The 16,927-nt window shown below is 37.7% G+C and overlaps 1 protein-coding gene across 9 annotated transcripts in view; it reads left to right on the forward strand.

The window, feature by feature from the left end:
• The first annotated feature begins 1 nt into the window (after position 1).
• The window catches only part of SCMH1 (Scm polycomb group protein homolog 1), a 198,641-nt gene continuing 181,715 nt past the window's right edge, over positions 2 to 16,927 (forward strand). For 5 of the 9 annotated variants that reach the window (XM_023518672.1, XM_023518679.1, XM_023518677.1 and 2 more), the window contains exon 1: positions 2 to 81. The gene's annotated coding sequence lies outside the window, so the exon portion shown is untranslated. Of the gene's footprint in view, positions 82 to 10,178; positions 10,647 to 16,927 lie in introns of those variants that run through there. The other 4 variants (XM_023518673.1, XM_023518678.1, XM_023518676.1 and 1 more) reach the window with 3 other exon arrangements.

Consider the following 16,927-nt stretch of genomic DNA (forward strand, 5'->3'; position numbering starts at 1 on the left):
TCTCCCTCCCTGCGCCGCGGAAACATGGCGGCGAGAAGGGAGTGAGCCGCCGCGCGCCCCGCGCTGTCGCCTCACCCTCAGGTAAGAGCCTCGAGGCCCCCTCGGCTCGCCTGAGGACTCCGCGCCTGCGGGGCTGCCCTGGGCTAGACGGCGGCCCGACCTGCGCAGCTGCTGCGCCTGCCCCTCGGGGCCCCGGCTCCGCCTGTCGGTCTGGCCGGCCTGCCTGTTTGCGGTCAGCGCGGGGCCGCGGCCCTTCCCCAGCCGTCAGCCGGACCCGGTGCCCTGGCAGCCTGTTCTACATCTGCGGTGGGGCCGGTGGGACCCAGTGTCTGGCCCGCGGGCCCCGGCACGAGAACCCCAAGGGGCTCTTGGGAGGGTAGTCATCGCGGGGCAGACACTGAGGGGTCGTTGTGTCCAGGCCGGTGACGCCGAAGTGGGCCGGGAAAGCTTGGCTCTGGGCCGAGGGCCGGGAGTCGCTGCGGCGTCTGTCTGCGCGCAGGTCGGTAGGTTCAAGAATTGCCGGTGGGTTCTGGCCGGCCAAGTCCTGGGTCGGGGCAGGCCGGGACCGAGGTCGGCGGGGTGCCTTGGTCTGGCTAGGTCCAGGGCGCCAGCCCGGAGCTGTCAGCAGAGTCTTCGGGGCTGGGCTGGGCTCGGCTCCAGCGCAGAGCTGCGCGGGACAACTCACGTGTGCTGCCAGCCCCGAACCCCGCTGGAAACGGGTGGGGAGAGCAGGTTTCAAATCTCTAACGCGCGACACGGCAGGACCAGTCTGGCACCGAAGTGAGCTAACATTGAAAGGACATGGGTGAACCCTAGAACATCTCCTGACCGGAAGGGAATTTAAAAGTCTCTAGGGTCCCGCTCCCTCATCTTAATTTCAAAGTATGTTTAGAAATCCCAAATTCCGTTCTAGTAATTTGACGAACCTGTTTGGACACCTCTTTAAGTGATGAAAAGCTAATCTCTGCTCAGTTTCCTGGACAGGTTTGGTTATAAGTCGAAAGAAACAGCTGGCTCCCATCCTTCTTGGTTCTTTTTCCTTATGGGCAGCCGTTAAGATATATAAAGACAGTAATCATGTCCCCTGAGTCTTGTCTTCGTTTCCAGTTCCAGTATGCTTGGCTCTCTGATCCTTTCTCGAACCAGCTCTAGTTTGCCTGTATCCCCTTTAAAGGAGAACTTCTTAATGTAGAGAGGAGACAAAACCTAATACTTTTCCCCCAAACCTCCTTGGCTCCAAGGATTGACTTATTTAAATGAAAAGTACTCTGTTCCCCCGTTTCTTTGCTATTTTGAACTCTAAAATAATTTTTAAAAAGACATCTACTGGCCTTTGTTCAAACTAAAAGAGATTCTATTTTGTGGAAATTTGAGGGTTTCCCTCTTTTTTAAAATGTCTGTAAACAGTTTATCAAATGAACTAATATGTGTCAGAGTGTTTTAAAGTACTACATGTAATGTGCCTTACCAATACAAGACTTTATTATTTTTACTCTGAAAAGAATTGAGACTGAAATTGGTGCCAAACTGCAATTTAACATTTGGTTAGAGAGGGAAATGCTTTATTACATTGACCTCTTTGGTCTATTTCTAGCTGCCAACAGAAGGCCTCAAATTACTATGAAGAAGAACACTTTTTGTTATTTACCAGCATTATTTTTTACTTTTTTAAGCTTTGGTGGTATTTGGGCTTAAGTTTTTAAAAAGGATCTCTTACCAACTTCCTAAATCCCTGCCTAAGCAACTCTGCAGGTTAGTAGTTTTTTTGTTTTTTTTTTTAAAGCCCAGCAGAGCCTTGTAGATAAAATGTTAAGCTCTTGTTTCTGGGACCCTGTTCAAATTCTAAGCAAAGTTTCACTGTTTTTATAACTTAGACAAGCACATGCCAGCAGTCAGAATTGGCTCTTTATCTTTGGTCTTATGTCTTCATTTTTTAAACTGGTCAGTTGTTTTGAAGTTTGTATCTCGTATGTCAAGTTTTGATTTCTGATATGTTTGTGCAAATACTACTTCCCTGTTATATAAGTTGGTTAAAAATTTATATAGTCATTCTATTCAGAACTGTATAGAATCCAAGAAAGGTTCTGGTTTCTTTGCTTTAAAGGACTTGGAGTTAAAGGTACTAAAATGTGAGAAAGGACTTGTGTGAATATCCCACTGAAAATTTAAACTTAGCATGTTCTGACCTTCATCCTACACTTTTGTACCTACTGTGGGTCAGGCACTGTGCTATGTCCTATGCTTAGCCAAGTATAACAAAGATGAGTAAGATACATTTCCAATCCTTATGGATCTGGCAAATTAGATGCTTAAATATATTATTTCAGAATAAAAGGTGAGAACTATATATAGCAGAGGTATGCAAAGTGAGAGCTGTGGTTGCCCCTGCCTACGAGTTAAGGGAAGGCTTTGGGAACAGATGACACCTGATCCAAATCTAAATAATACATAGGAATAAAGTATTATTATCATAGGCAAAGATGAATAGAAAGTGTGCTTTAATAATCAGAAAACACAACTTAAGCAAAGGCATTAATATGAGAAAAGGAATGGCTTGCATAGTGAACCACAAGCAGTTTTGGACTGCTGAGAATGTAACAATAATGATGTAAGTGGTAAGTTATGAGGCTGGAAATATAGGCAGAGGCCATGTCATAGTGGATTTATATACATAAGTATTCAAAATTAATTCAACAGGTGATTTTTTTTGTTTAGTCAAAGAAAAAAAGGTGATTTTTTTTTTAATCAGGGAAAGGTTTCTATCAGACATAATTGAAATAACATTTCAAAATGTGATCTGGCTGGGCACGGTGGCTTATGCCTGTAATCCTAGCAGTTTGGGAGGCCAAGGCAAGAGGATTGTTTGAGCTTAGGGATTTGAGACCAACCTGGGCAACACAGTGAGACCCTATCTCTACAAAAAATAAAATTAACTGGCCATCATGGTGAGTGATGTAATCCTAGCTACTTGGGAGAATAAGGCTGGAGAATTGTTTGAGCCTCAGAGTTCAACACTGCAGTGAACTGTGATCCCACCACTGTACTCTAACCTGGGTGACAGAGCAAGACTCTGTCTTAAAAAAAAAAAAAAAAAAACCAACATACGGATGAAGAGAAAGGAGTGAATTTGAGAAGAATCTATGAGGCTTTATAAATTATTAGATGTTCAGGTAAGAGGATGAGGAGTCCAGTGTGATGCTTAGGTTTTTGGCTTGGGTGATTAGGGGTATAGTGGTAATATTAACTGAGACAGGAAACGATGTATTAATTTAGTTGTGGACAAGATTTTGCAGTTCCCTGAGTTGATCAATGAGAAAATTTAGTAGATGAAAACTGAGAGGGAAAGATGTGGCCAGAAAGTCGAATATTGGAAATAAGCTGTCTAACGTGGAGCTATTCTAGGTGACAGCTCCATCTCTGTTTGTGGGTCGCTGAAATATGCAGCAGCAGGTCAGTGAAGCTGAATATGACAAGGAACTGTGAGGCCAGTGTAATGAATGTCATCCATGTGGATAGTGAAATAATTTAGGATGATAGGATGTGAGGAAGACAGGAAGATTGTGACCCAGGTGCAGTGAAGATTAATCAGGAGGGTGATAGATGACAGATGAGGAGGTGGAGTAGAGAGTGATATAGCCAGATGGTGCAAACCTCAAAGGAGGATGGGTTTTTAAGCACAAGAGTGGAAAAGTAATGGTTTTTGACTTTTTCTTCTTAGAAGCAGAGTTCTTTCTGATCTCTTCATCTGTATTCAGGACTCATATTAATATTCTGTATGCTCTGAAGAGTCTGTTCTTAGTCTTAGGAAGTGGGAGGGCAAATACCCACATCAAATCATTTCTGCTAATACTTAATGACAAAAGGCAGTGAAAGTTTTTCCTCTGATGATTATTACTGAGTGAATAGGAAACAGTCAGTTACAACAGTGAGGATATACCCATGGTTTCTGGGAGAATATAATGAAAAGAGCCTAGGCTTTGAAATTAGAACGATCAAGATTCAGATCTAGACTTTGTCTCTTAACTAGCCTTATAACTAGTAAAATAAATTGTTTATTCTCTGTAAGTGTCAATGCCCTTATCTGTAAAAAACAAATTCCTACCTCATAGGGTGTCACAAAGATTACATGAAAAAATATATATATACAAACACACACACAAAAAATCACTAGGAAAGCAATTAGTGCTTCATAGATGCAAAGTAAAATATTAGTTTCCACCTACCCTTAAGGAACTTATGCTTTGCTAGCAGAAATGAAATTTTTCATGCTTAACCTAAATTATAAAACACAATATAGCTTATAATTAATAGCAGGCTTAGTGGAATTAAGAAACTCTAAGGGAAGTAGAAGAATAGTGATGTAGAAGTTTAGAGGAGAGTGCCATAATTTCTCAACATTTGGAAACAAGGCTAGGTGTTTCATTCAAGATAAATTTCATTTGGCTCCCATGGGGAGCAAATTTTAATAAATTAAATAATAATTTAACAATATGAAGAAAGGCTAGAGAAAGGGTAGAGAAAGAAAGGGTATGTTTGTTAAAAACAGAACGGCTGCTACAGATCTGCGTATTGTGGTTATGTCAGTAAATAGGGAAAAATGTGACTAGAGAGAAGGGCCCGAAACTATGTTGTTGGAGTTGATTCTAGATATACTAGGGAGGCATGGATTGTACGTCCTCTCCCTACCTCCATTTACTATTTGTAAAATTTATAAGCATTGATTCAGAAACTTCAGACTTTTTGAAGTAAACCAAGTTAGAATGTCCACATTTGACAATAAGCTCCTTTAGGCCAGTTTTCATTTTCAAAATAACTACTAAGACTTGTTTTGTAGTTACAGTTTAATCTTTGCAATAACTATGTTTTGTATATAGCTTAGTGGGGTTAAGAAACATACAAGATCTCACTGGTAGAAAGTGACTAAAGATGCTCTGATTTTAGATTCTGCCTTTTCCATTCCACATACTGATTTAGGTTTGGAGGGAAGCCTGAGTTCCTCAGTATCACTAAAGATTAACTGTACAACTCCGGCAGATCATTTTTACTCTCTGATCTTCAGTTCCCTCATATACAAAATGAGAGAAGGCATAACAATAAAGTTTAACTAAGATAGTATGCATAAAGTACTTTATATAATGCTGGGCACATAAAGGACACAAATGTTGGGTTCTTCCTGCTGCATCTGTAAATAAGGGAATTTTACCTTACCATTGCCAAGGCCTTAGTGCTAATTCCCTAGCCACTAGGGAACTGCAATAACTAATTACAGTTGGCCCTGTGCATTCATAGTTCCATATCTGTGGATTTAAGCAACCATGGATTGAAAATATTCAGAGGAAAAAAGGATGGTGGCATTTGTATCGAACATGTACAGACTTTTTTTCTTGTCATTATTCCTTAAATAGTACAGTATAACAACTATTCACATAGCACTTACATTGTAGTAGATATTATAAATAATCTAGAGAATAGCCTATAGAACTCAAGAGGGTAGGAAAGAGGATCACCTGAGGCCAGGAGTTTGAGGCTATAGTGAGCTATGATCTTGTCACTGCATTTCAGCCTGGGTGACAGAGCAGGACTTCATCTGTATATCCAATGTACTCAATACTAATAAGAAACCAGTAGACAAATGAATTACATGCCCACACAAGGAAAAAAATTCAAGTTGCGGGGAAGAGGGAGAGGATTGTTGTGCTCCCACCTAATGGGATACAACTACAATAGGGACTATATCTAACAAATATAAACATTGTAACCTAATTGTACCCTCGTATTAATCTGAAATTTAAAAAAAGACTGTTTCTAAAAATATGTGAATGCTTGAACCATGATGGTTAAAAAAAAAAAGAAAGAAAAAAATGTGTGTATTTGTAAATATATGTACACACATATATATATATATTTATATATATTACATATACACAAACATAGGAGGAGATGTGTAGGTGATATGAAAATACTATATCATTTTATATAGGGACTGGAGCATCCAGGGGTTTTGGTATCCATGGGGATCCCTAGAAGCAATCCTCTGTGGATACTGAAGGACAACTGTACTTGGATAACCTTATGGCCAGGTAAGGCCAGCAAGTCTTATCACCTGTTAACCTGTTATCTTCGTTCCAACCTCTGTCTTCTTCTACCTCTCTCCCAGCCCTGCTTGTTTGCTTCTTCCCAAACCTTTCCACTTGTTTTCTCAAGATCCTATTTCCTAGACTTTTAACTATCTTTTTTTCTTTTTTTTAATTTTTTTTTTTTTTTTGAGAGAGAGAGTCTCACTTTATCGCCCTTGGTAGAATGCTGTGGTGTACAGCTCACAGCAACCTCCAATTCCTGGACTTAGGCCATTCTCTTGCCTCAGCCTCCTGAGTAACTGGGACTACAGGACTTTTAACCATCTTAAATGGTTTTTGTGTGTCCTGGTCATAAGTGGAAGCCAGGCTTTCTCCCAAGTCATGGAGAGTATATTACTTGCTCTGTAGCCCTTTTAAATGGATGCAGCTCATTCTCCTGCACCCCTGCTATTCCAAAGGAGAAAGGTGAATATAACATTTTTTTAATCATCACTATTTCCAGCCCATTGCTTCTCTATCTTCTTAAAACGCCTGTGCTCTCTGGCACAAAGGCTATACCACCTTATGGTGGCTTTTAATAAATAGATCTTCTCTATCATTTAGAACCTGGCACCCACAGCTTTCCTTTCCATTTTGATTACTGTGCTCATCCTGAGCAACTTTTACTATTCTTATGGATGATTTTTTTTTCCCATTACATTGGCCTCTTCAACTCAAGTGATCTTTTCTGTAGTTAATCATCTTCCATAGTTGCACTGTGGGCCTTGTCTTACCCTTGTCTATTTCTGAAATTGTAAGTGAAAACATGCAGTTTGTTCAAAATTTCTTCTTCTACCTGACCTTTGATACTTCCACTAGGTCTGATTTTTGACCTCATCAAAATCTATCTTCACTTCTTTCTCTATCCAGCTTAATTTTCTTAGTCTGCCACTATTTTATTCTCTTGCCAGTCTCTGTTGTCCTGTCTCTGTGTAAAGTCCCAAACCTTATTGAATTAAACTAACCTCTCTATTCTTGTTCTATTGAGTCCTGCTAAAGAAAAACCATATAGTTGTAAGATTGCTACCAGAGCAATAAAAAATACCTAACAATGACAAATACCTAGTCATTTCTTTGCCCTGTCTTTTGTGATGTCTTACGTCACCTTTATTCTCTTTTCAGGCTTCCGACCACACTGTTTCTCTTCTCGCTTTCAGCACATGGTTCTACTTCTTAAAAGGGAAAATAGAAATTGATAGAGGACACCTGTCTAGCAAGATGAAATCGATAGAGGACACCTGTCCTTGCTTGCCAACTAAGTTACTTTTTACCTATGTTCTTCTGCTTCTTCCTCTTGCCTAAGGCTAAATCTCTAAACTCCATTTTTTGTATATTGCCTTTAACTTCTTTATGTCTTATGGCTACTTTTCTATTTAAATTGCTTAGAAGTCTCTTGTCTTGAAATAAATCTTATAAAGAAAATAAATCTTACAAATAAAAACTTTTTTTTAAGAGAGAGAAGTCTGTCTGTGTTGGCGAGGCTGGCCTTGAACTCTTGGGGTCAATAAGGGCTCCCACCTCCTGAATAGCTGGGACTACAGGCATGTACCACAGTGCTTGGCTTATGCACCGCAGTGCTTGGCTTTCTAAATAAAATCTAAAGTCTATCTTTTCCTCCAGGTACTGCCCAGTCTTTTGTTTATCCCTTCATACTCAGACTTCCTGAGTTATATATATTTGGTATATAAACATTTTTATTCTTGCTTCTTTGTTGCATTCTGACTTTTTTAGGCTCCATCACTTAATAAGCTTCAGTTTCCTTATCTGAAGGGATAATAATAGTACCTACTAGATACTATGATACCTTAAGATTTTTATTTAAAGACGAGGCAAACCATATGAAAGAGATTCGTGTCCTAGCATATTATAGGAATGCTATATATATTATATATGTTACTTTTATTATTACTACTTATTTATTAATCTTCAAAACATTAAAAAGGCAATAATAGCCGCCTCCTTTTACAAACAAAGGAAACCGAGATTTAAAGGCTTAGAAGCTTGTTCAAGTCATGTCATACAGTAAGTGGCAGAGTCCATGAAACTGCTCTGATCAAGGTCATCTATGTCCCTCCCCATTGGTGCTAACATGGGAGATACAAGGCAGAAATGGCAATTTTCAGGCCTTAGCAGCAATGTTTCACATTTGTGATTATTCCCTCTTCTTAAAACATTTTTTTTCTTTCAGCTTCACCACACAGCAGTATTTCGGTTCCTCTTTGGCTACTTCATTGCGAGTGTTCTTTGAGCAAGAGCCCAATCTTCTCTTTCCTGTCTTTGATTCTCTTAACAGTCTCATCTACTTAGTTGGCTTCCAATAACGTCTGTATGCCCATGACTCAAATTTCTGTATATAGTCACAATATCTCTTTTGAGTGTTAGACCTTATTTTTAACTACCTATAGACAACCTCACAAACTGCTGTATGCCACCATCCCTACCTTAAAGTTAGTGTGTCCCAAACTGAACCCAACATCCTTGCCACTTTTCCTGCACACCTCATGTTTGAGAAAATTCTCCGAGGTCTAGAGAAATTTATGTTCATTTACTACATGGTGGTTATTTAGCTAAATAAGATATAATCCTTTCAGGGAGCTCACAGTCTAGGAGGGGAAGATATATAATTAACACAGAGACAGCATAAAGTTAAATGCTGTATAACTGCATAAACACTTCAGAAATTCAGAGATGGAATGAGAGGTCACTGAATTCTGGGATGATCATATAAAGTCTTCAACTTCATTGCTTAAGGAAAAGCTAAAAATAGGTAATTTAAGAATAAACACTGAGATGCAAAGTACAAGAATTTGGGAGGAGAGTTGCTTTTGGAAAGATAAGGGTGAAAAACATTGCTTTCTCTTAAATACTTGGTATATAACAAACTCCATTAAGATTGAAATTTTCATAGGATAGGTCAATTCTTTTTAATTAATTTTTAATTAAAATCATAAGTATACATTTATGAGGTACCATGTGATGATTTGATATACAATGTGGAATGTTTAAATCAAACTGATTAACATGACCATCACCTCACTTATTTTTTTGTGGTAAGACATTTAAAATTTACTCTTAGTTATTTTGAAATATATCCCTGCATTGTGCACATTAGATGAGATCCCACCAAATTCCTTCCCTCCTCCCACCAGTCACCTTCCCCTCTCCTCTACCTTATCACCTTTCTCCTTTGCTTAACTATAATTGTTTCTTGAAAGAAAGTATCTTCAGTTCAGTTATCAGAAGTTTATTGGCGCATTCAGTGAGCACTAGACATTTTGAAGACAGAGATAGCGAATACTCAGTACTGTGAAAGCAGGAGACAAAAATGGTCATTTCACTACAACATGTAGTGAGCACAATAGGAGTAGTAGTTGTAATATGGTAAGATATCTACATATCTCTTACAGGGTTGAATTATGTTTCCCCCAAAATTCATATGTTGAAGTTCTAACCCATAAATCCTTAAAATGTGATTATATTTTGAGATAGGGCCTTTAAAGAGGCATTACAATTAAGGTAAAATGAGGTTATATGATGGGTGTCTTTGTAAGAAGAGATTAGGGTGCAGAAACACAAAGAGAAGACCACATGAAAACCAAGGGAGGCTTGGCATACATAGCACAGTGGTTATGGCGCCAGCCACATACACCAAAGTTAGCAAGTTCAAACCCTGCCTGGGCCAGCTAACCAACAATGACAACTGCAACCAAAAAATAGCCAGGTGTTGTGGTGGATGCCTATAGTCTCAGCTACTTGGGAGGCTGAGGCAAGAGAATCACTTAAGCCCAAGAGTTAGAGGTTGCTGTGAGCTGTGTCCCCATAGTACTCTACTGAGGGTGATGTGGTAAGACTGTATCTCAAAAGAAAGAAAGAAAGAAAGGAGGGAGGGAGGGAGGGGAGGGGAGAGGAGGGGAGGAAAGAAGGAGGGAGGGAGGGAGGCAAAGAAGGAAGGAAGGAAACCAAGGGAGAAGGTGGCCATCTATAAGCCAAGGAGAAGGGCCTCAGAAGAAACCAACCCTGTTGACACCTTGATCTTAGACTTAAGTCTTTAGAACTATGAGAAAATACATTTTTGTTGTTTAAGCCACCCAGTCTGTGGTGGTGTTGTGGCATCTCAGAAGAGTTAGGGAACTCCTCCACCTCCCTAGGAGCTTCAGGGGTATTATAGGTAGCATTGGGAGATGGAAGGTGAGGAAGGAGAGATAGTTAACAGTTGCATATTATTAAGGATGTCATATATATTTTTCTTATTTAATTTGAAACATGTAATAATACTGGAAGGTATGATACCAGGTCATTGTAAACCCTGTTTACTGATAAGTAACTGAGATGGAGATGGAGTAAATGATATCTCTAATAGCAAACAGGTAGTATATGTCAGAACAACTTCTAACAACTCTTGTTTTCTTACCACAGGTTTTGTGGTTTGTCCGCAGTGATGCCATTGCTTCTTATGACTTCCTTTTTGAAACATTGCACTTAAAAACTGCGCTGTCTGAACCTCTTGCTGGTTCTGTTACAAATCATAATGTATGTATTTTCTTAAAATTTAAAGCATAGTAAAGACCGGTGCATTATTTTTACTTTAAGTATTATATTTATTTATTTTTTAAATTAAAGCATGTCCATATTGTATACTCATTTTAACCTTAATGTCTATTGCTTATTGACTTATTATATTGTTGACACATTTCCATGTTTTATTATTTTTTTATAATTGCTTTTTACTCATGCTTATGTAGACTTTCTTTTGAAGCATTCAAACATGATGGAAATAAAAGCTATTTTAGCCATTGTGTCCTGTTAAGTATAATAGAAAATGTAAAAGCCAGTACACTTGTTCTTGAAGATACTTAATAAGAGGACAGAAAATTATTTGTATTAGAATTTGAGACTTGTAACCCTAATTTTGTGGTTCCCTGGCATGTCTCCAGTGCATCAAGGGACTGCCAGAAAGTCTCTAAACTAGATTAATTTCTTTAAGAATACATGAATTTGGGAGTATAATATCATATCTCATAAGCATTGAGGATCAGAATTCCAAATTAAGAGGATGTAGGGGTTTGGAAACATTGTCTAATTTTTTTGTTCATTTAACAAATATTTATTAATGTCTACTAATTGCCAGGCACTGTGCCGTGTATATTGACAAACTTTAAAAATGAAAAGATCAGCCATGAAGTTGAAGAATATATTTGTGGTACATTTAACAGCCAAATATTACTATCGATAATAATAAAGAATTCCTGGGCGGTGCCTGTGGCTCAGTGGGTAGGGCGCCGGCCCTATATACCAAGGGTGGTGGGTTCAAACCCAACCCCGGCCAAACTGCAACCAAAAAAATAGCCGAGTGTTATGGTGAGTGCCTGTAGTCCCAGCTACTTGGGAGGATGAAGCAAGAGAATTGCTTAAGCCCAGGAGTTGGAGTTTGCTGTGAGCTGTGTGATGCTATGGCACTCTACTGAGGGCGATAAAGTGACACTCGATGTCTCTACAAAAAATAATAATAATAAAGAATTCCTAAAAATCAATAGAAAAATGACAAGGTATAAACAAGGCAACCTAAAAGTTTATTAAGTAATTAAGTAAAGGCAAATGAAAGCTCTAATGAGATACCATTTCACACTTACCAGATTGGAAAAAATTAAGAAGTTTGATAATACCAAACATTGATGGAGATGTGGAGTTAAGGGAACTGTTGGACACTATTGATAGGAATTAAAATTGCACAACCTTAGTGAAGAACAGTTTGTCACTAGCTGCACTTAACCTACAATCCAGCAATTTCATTCCTATGTGTATACCCTTTAGAAGCTCTCCAATGTATACATAAAGAGATGTACAAAAATATTCATGCAACATTGTTACAGCAGAAAGTTTGAACTAGTCCAAATATGTCAATAAAAGAATGAAACAATTGTGGTATACTTACCAATGGAATTCCATATAATAAGATCTATATAGTAACTTGGGTAAATCTCAGAAATAAAAGGTTGAGTGAATAAGGCAAATTATAGAACACATTTATATAAAGCTTAACATGCATGTATTAGGGAGACATACTTATGTAATAAATGTTTAAAGAAATACATGGTAGTTATAAATATCAAATTGAGTATTGTGGGTATTTTTGAAGGGTAGAGTGGGCAGGATCAAGAATAATGTGGGGAAGAACCCAAGGGGGCTTAAATGATAGTAGTAAATATTTTTTTAAGGGAGTTGTGGAAATACGTGGGTGTTCATTATTCTTTGTGCCTTTTTATATATTTGAACTTTTCAACATATGTGTATTTTTAGGAATAATAGCAAATAGTTCTCTCTCTCTCTCTCTTTCTCTTTTTTTTTTATTCCTCTGACTTACCACATAATAAATCCTTACCACATAATAAAGTACTTAAATAAAATCCTTACCACATAATACTTAAATAAAATCCTTAAATAAAATAAAGTACTTAAATAAATAAATAAATAAAATGAATAAAGTACTTAAATAAAATCCTTACCACATAGTCCACTGCCAGGCCAGTGCCTATTAGATGTGACACTGCCACAAGGAGATCTGGCTTCTCCTCACCTTCCTTGTGGTTGCCCAAAGGGAGTTCTCTCCAATTCCTGTCAGGTGTCCAGCAGAGAAGACTCCCACAAATCTGAGAAGCATGTGGCGGCAGTGTGAGCTGGGCTTCCCTGCAAATAGTCCTTATTATGAGTATACTCCAGGGAGGGAAGGTAGCAGAAGTATAAAGAGATTTTATTAGGGTGAGTCATAAAATTTCTGGGTTTGTAGGTGTAAGATGGTCTAATACAGGCAATTTCAAGTGGCGTTCTGCCTCATTCAATCTAACAGCAAATGCCCAGACTGAAATATATTCAAAGTTCTATAGGAACATGAGGATAGGAACAGCTGATAGCCAAAGCAGGAGGGAAATGATCTTTGGAAAGGCTCCAGAGAGAGAGAGAATGATAGTTGAACTGAAATCTAAAGGGTTGAAAAGGAATTCATCAGATAGAGTAAGGAGAAGAAAGAAGGCGTTCCAGGTAGATAGAGGCAGAGACTTCTTTGGGTGAAATCTGCTAGTTGGAATGTGTGGTGGTCAAAGAATATAGTGGAGTCAGACACCAAGGAGGAAGACAATAAAATAGCACTTATTAAACAGGTTCATAGAAGTTGTTACCTGTCCAAGGTCATGGGACTAGCAAGTGGTGGAACCAGCACTTGAACTCTGACAGTTTGGATCTAGAGACTATATTTTTGGCCAGTAACCTGTATTCCAAATCACTATACTATAAGCAGAATCAGGGAAAAGTGGTGTTTTGAATGCCAAAGGAACAACAGTAAATTTCAGGAGAAGTAGTCAATGGTTTGAAAGGCCCTTGGAGATAAAATAGGAATACTGAAAAGGTATTCCTGGAGTCAGAGATCAGAAATCTATTCAAAATAGATATTCTCTATTCAAGTACTTGATATATCAACATGATTGAGGAATTTTGATCCTCTGCTATATATCTTCATAGTTACTCTTATGCTAGTACTCCCCACAGCAGTTTTTTATAATTCTGAGTTTTTATCAGTATAGGTAATGTTTGCTTGCAGAGATTGATGTGTATATTTTTTAACTTAATATATTCTATCTCACCAGACAAGGTAGGCAAACTATTACTAGAAAGACCCCTGAATAGAAGAATGAAATAGTGAATTAGCATCATGATTATTTTTTAATTTGAGCAGATATATGAACAGTTTCCTTGTTAGGGTTCAGTGCATATATTTTAATAAATTACAGACATTTTTGTAACCCCTGAACCTTTGGTCTGCATCCACTTCTTGATTCTCAACCAAAGAACATTTGCTGTCTACCTACTAAGGTCACAAAAGTGATGATTATAATATATGATTTCTTTCCTTAGTAAGTTTACTATTCAGGTGACAGGTATAATAACTTTACCTAAGTACTTTTTCTTCCCCAAACCCATAACACTAATCTAATCCTGGGAAAAACATAAGACAAATCCCAACTGGAGTACATTTTATAAAATACCTGACCAATACTCTTGATAACTTTCAAGGTCATCAAACAAGGAAAGTCTGAGAAACTATTAGCCAAGAAGACCCTACAAAGACATGATGACTAAATATAGTATAGTATCCTGGATGAAATCCTAGAACAGGAAAGGATATTAGGTAAAAACTAAGAAAGTCCGAATAAAGCATGAACTTTAGTTAATAATGTATAATATTGGTTTATTAATTGTAACAAATGTGCCATACTAGTATGTTACCGAAACTATTTTTGCAATTTTTCTGTGAATCTAAAACTTCTAATAGAAAAAGGCTACCATAAAAGTAAAATAATTTTAGATGCTATTCTTTGAGATTTAATTAAAGCACATTTCTTCATAAACTGATGTTCCCAGTTGATGTTTACTTGTCTGATAGGTATGACAGAGTCTGTTAATAGATACATGTGCCAAAGTGTCTTATACATATAGTATAGTATCACAAATATGCCGAGTATGTTTCAATAGAGAGGACTCCAACAAATCCTTACCACATAATAAAGTACTCCCCCCTTATCCACAGGGGATATGTTTCAAGATCCCCAATGGATACCTGAGACAGTGGTAGGTTCCTAGTATGTTCTAAAAAGATACTGTTATAATTCCTTTCCTTTGTACTACTGGGAAAGAACAGAACTACCATTTCATACACTATGGGAGAAAACTAAATGTATTTCCCTAATTTGGCTGATGACATGGATCATCTGGAACATTTATTAAGAAATAACAGATACCTTACCTAGACATTCTGTTTTAGTAAGTTTGGGATATTTCCCCTGGTGATTCTTTTGGAAAAAAGCAGTGTTCTAGGTTTTAAATACTGGTAGTGTAATTAAAACTTTTTGGTTACAAAGGTCAGAAACCCAGCCTAAATAGACTGAGGAAAAAAGGAATTTATTGGGTCACTAAGTTTAAAAAAGGGCCTGGTGCAGGCGAAGGTATTTTAACCTACTTTTTGCTTCTAGGTTGTGTCCCAGCTTTATCAGGCAACAAATGCATAAATAACTGAGTTGCTTAAGAGGACCTTAAGAGAATTAAGACTTTCTGAATTGCAAAAATAGTTTCGGTAACATACTAATTGGCACATTTGTTACAATTAATAAACCAATATTATACATTATTAACTAAAGTCTTAGTCCTACTCATAGTTATAGGTCCTGCCTGGATCAAAACTGATGGCAGAGCAGTGCATACTTCTCTATACCATGTTGCAGTTGGCCATCCTTTTAATCTAGTGTGGGACAGCTGATCGAACTATAGTCTGTTTTGTACTGAAATTCACCATTACTGAAGTATAGTGAAAAAAGAAACTTGGTAAGAAAAGTGCAGGATGTGATGTGTATCGACTATAAATGTGGCCTTCGATCAAGTCCTATCCAAAAAGATACTGCTTAATATGAAATAGTAGAGATATTAAAAATATTTAACCAGTGCAGTCGGGATATCATCCAATCAATTCAAACAAAGGCCACCTATAAACAACCTGGCCATACCAATACATATTGGAGAATAACAGCTCTGGGGCAAACTCTGAAAGCACTGGGAAGAAATATGGCTTTTCTAAATAAAGATTCGTTCTGCCTACAGCCTACAAAGGATCCTTGTTGATTTGGAAAACTCTACCTAGGGTTAAAAATAATAGGAGCAAAGGCAGGAAAACTACTTTGATGGCATTGTGAATGACAGAGGTCTTTGAAAGTTGACAAGGCAAGAATTATCCCATATAATATATGAACCATTGACAATTAGAGATGGCACTGCAAATTAGCTTGCATCATATGTAATCAGTATTTGTTGAATAAGGATTAAACCCAAGCCTTTTCCAAATCTACTTTTATTTTTACCATAGCACATTAAAAGACAAGGTTCTGCCCCCAGTGAAATTTAAAGACCTGTTAGGGATTTTGAAGGATAATTTTCTTAAAAATAGGTAAAATCATGACTCTCATCAAATATAAAATGAACAGAATCTTAATTCGTAAATTATATGGGAAACAGAAAGGTGGAACACAAAGTTCCACATTCAGAAGAGAACACAAAGTACCACATACCTATAGCAGGGACTACTGAATTAATTTACAAATGGGTATAAATCTCACCAATATCTGTAGAGCATTAATCAGTTACATTTCATGGACATAGTTTGCACTTCACTGGACAGGAATTACTTGTGTTACAATCAGTTTTCAACAAGTTAATGTCTCTTTTATAAAGCTATGAAATGCCCTAGTTAAAGTCAGACCAAGTAGCACATCCCTATACGATGAAGTATTTCTGGGAGGGTCCGGATTCCACTGATAGATTATGGTGAAATCTCTGACTCATTTGAGAACCTTCCAGGATTTTACCCTACAGAGATTTAGGACTAATTCTTAGAGAATTCAGATTATAAGAGCTATTATAAAATTAAGGGTTAAATTATATGATTTGGACCAGATTGTAGTTGGTCAGTATCCTCCCGCAGTTTTTCCTACTACCCCATCATCTTAAATCAGTGACTCTTCATCTCAACAAAATGTCCTCTGGAAGTGGCTGAGTCATGTAATCCTATTATACAGTCTCAGTCCCCATTCTCACTTTCTGTTTATAGGTATATGAAGCACCATATACAGAATTTGATCTGTATTCTCTCCAACTAAGCTTTCCATTACACCAAAAATTGATGACATAGTCCTGGTTCCAACCCATGTCAAGATGGCATTGGAAAGGATTGAATATGTGGCGTCATGGTTTTTTAAAATCTTTTTTTTTTTTTT

Source organism: Otolemur garnettii, unplaced genomic scaffold, assembly GCF_000181295.1.
Source record: "Otolemur garnettii isolate 467f Iridium unplaced genomic scaffold, OtoGar3 scaffold00144, whole genome shotgun sequence".
Classification (NCBI taxonomy): Eukaryota; Metazoa; Chordata; class Mammalia; order Primates; family Galagidae; genus Otolemur; species Otolemur garnettii.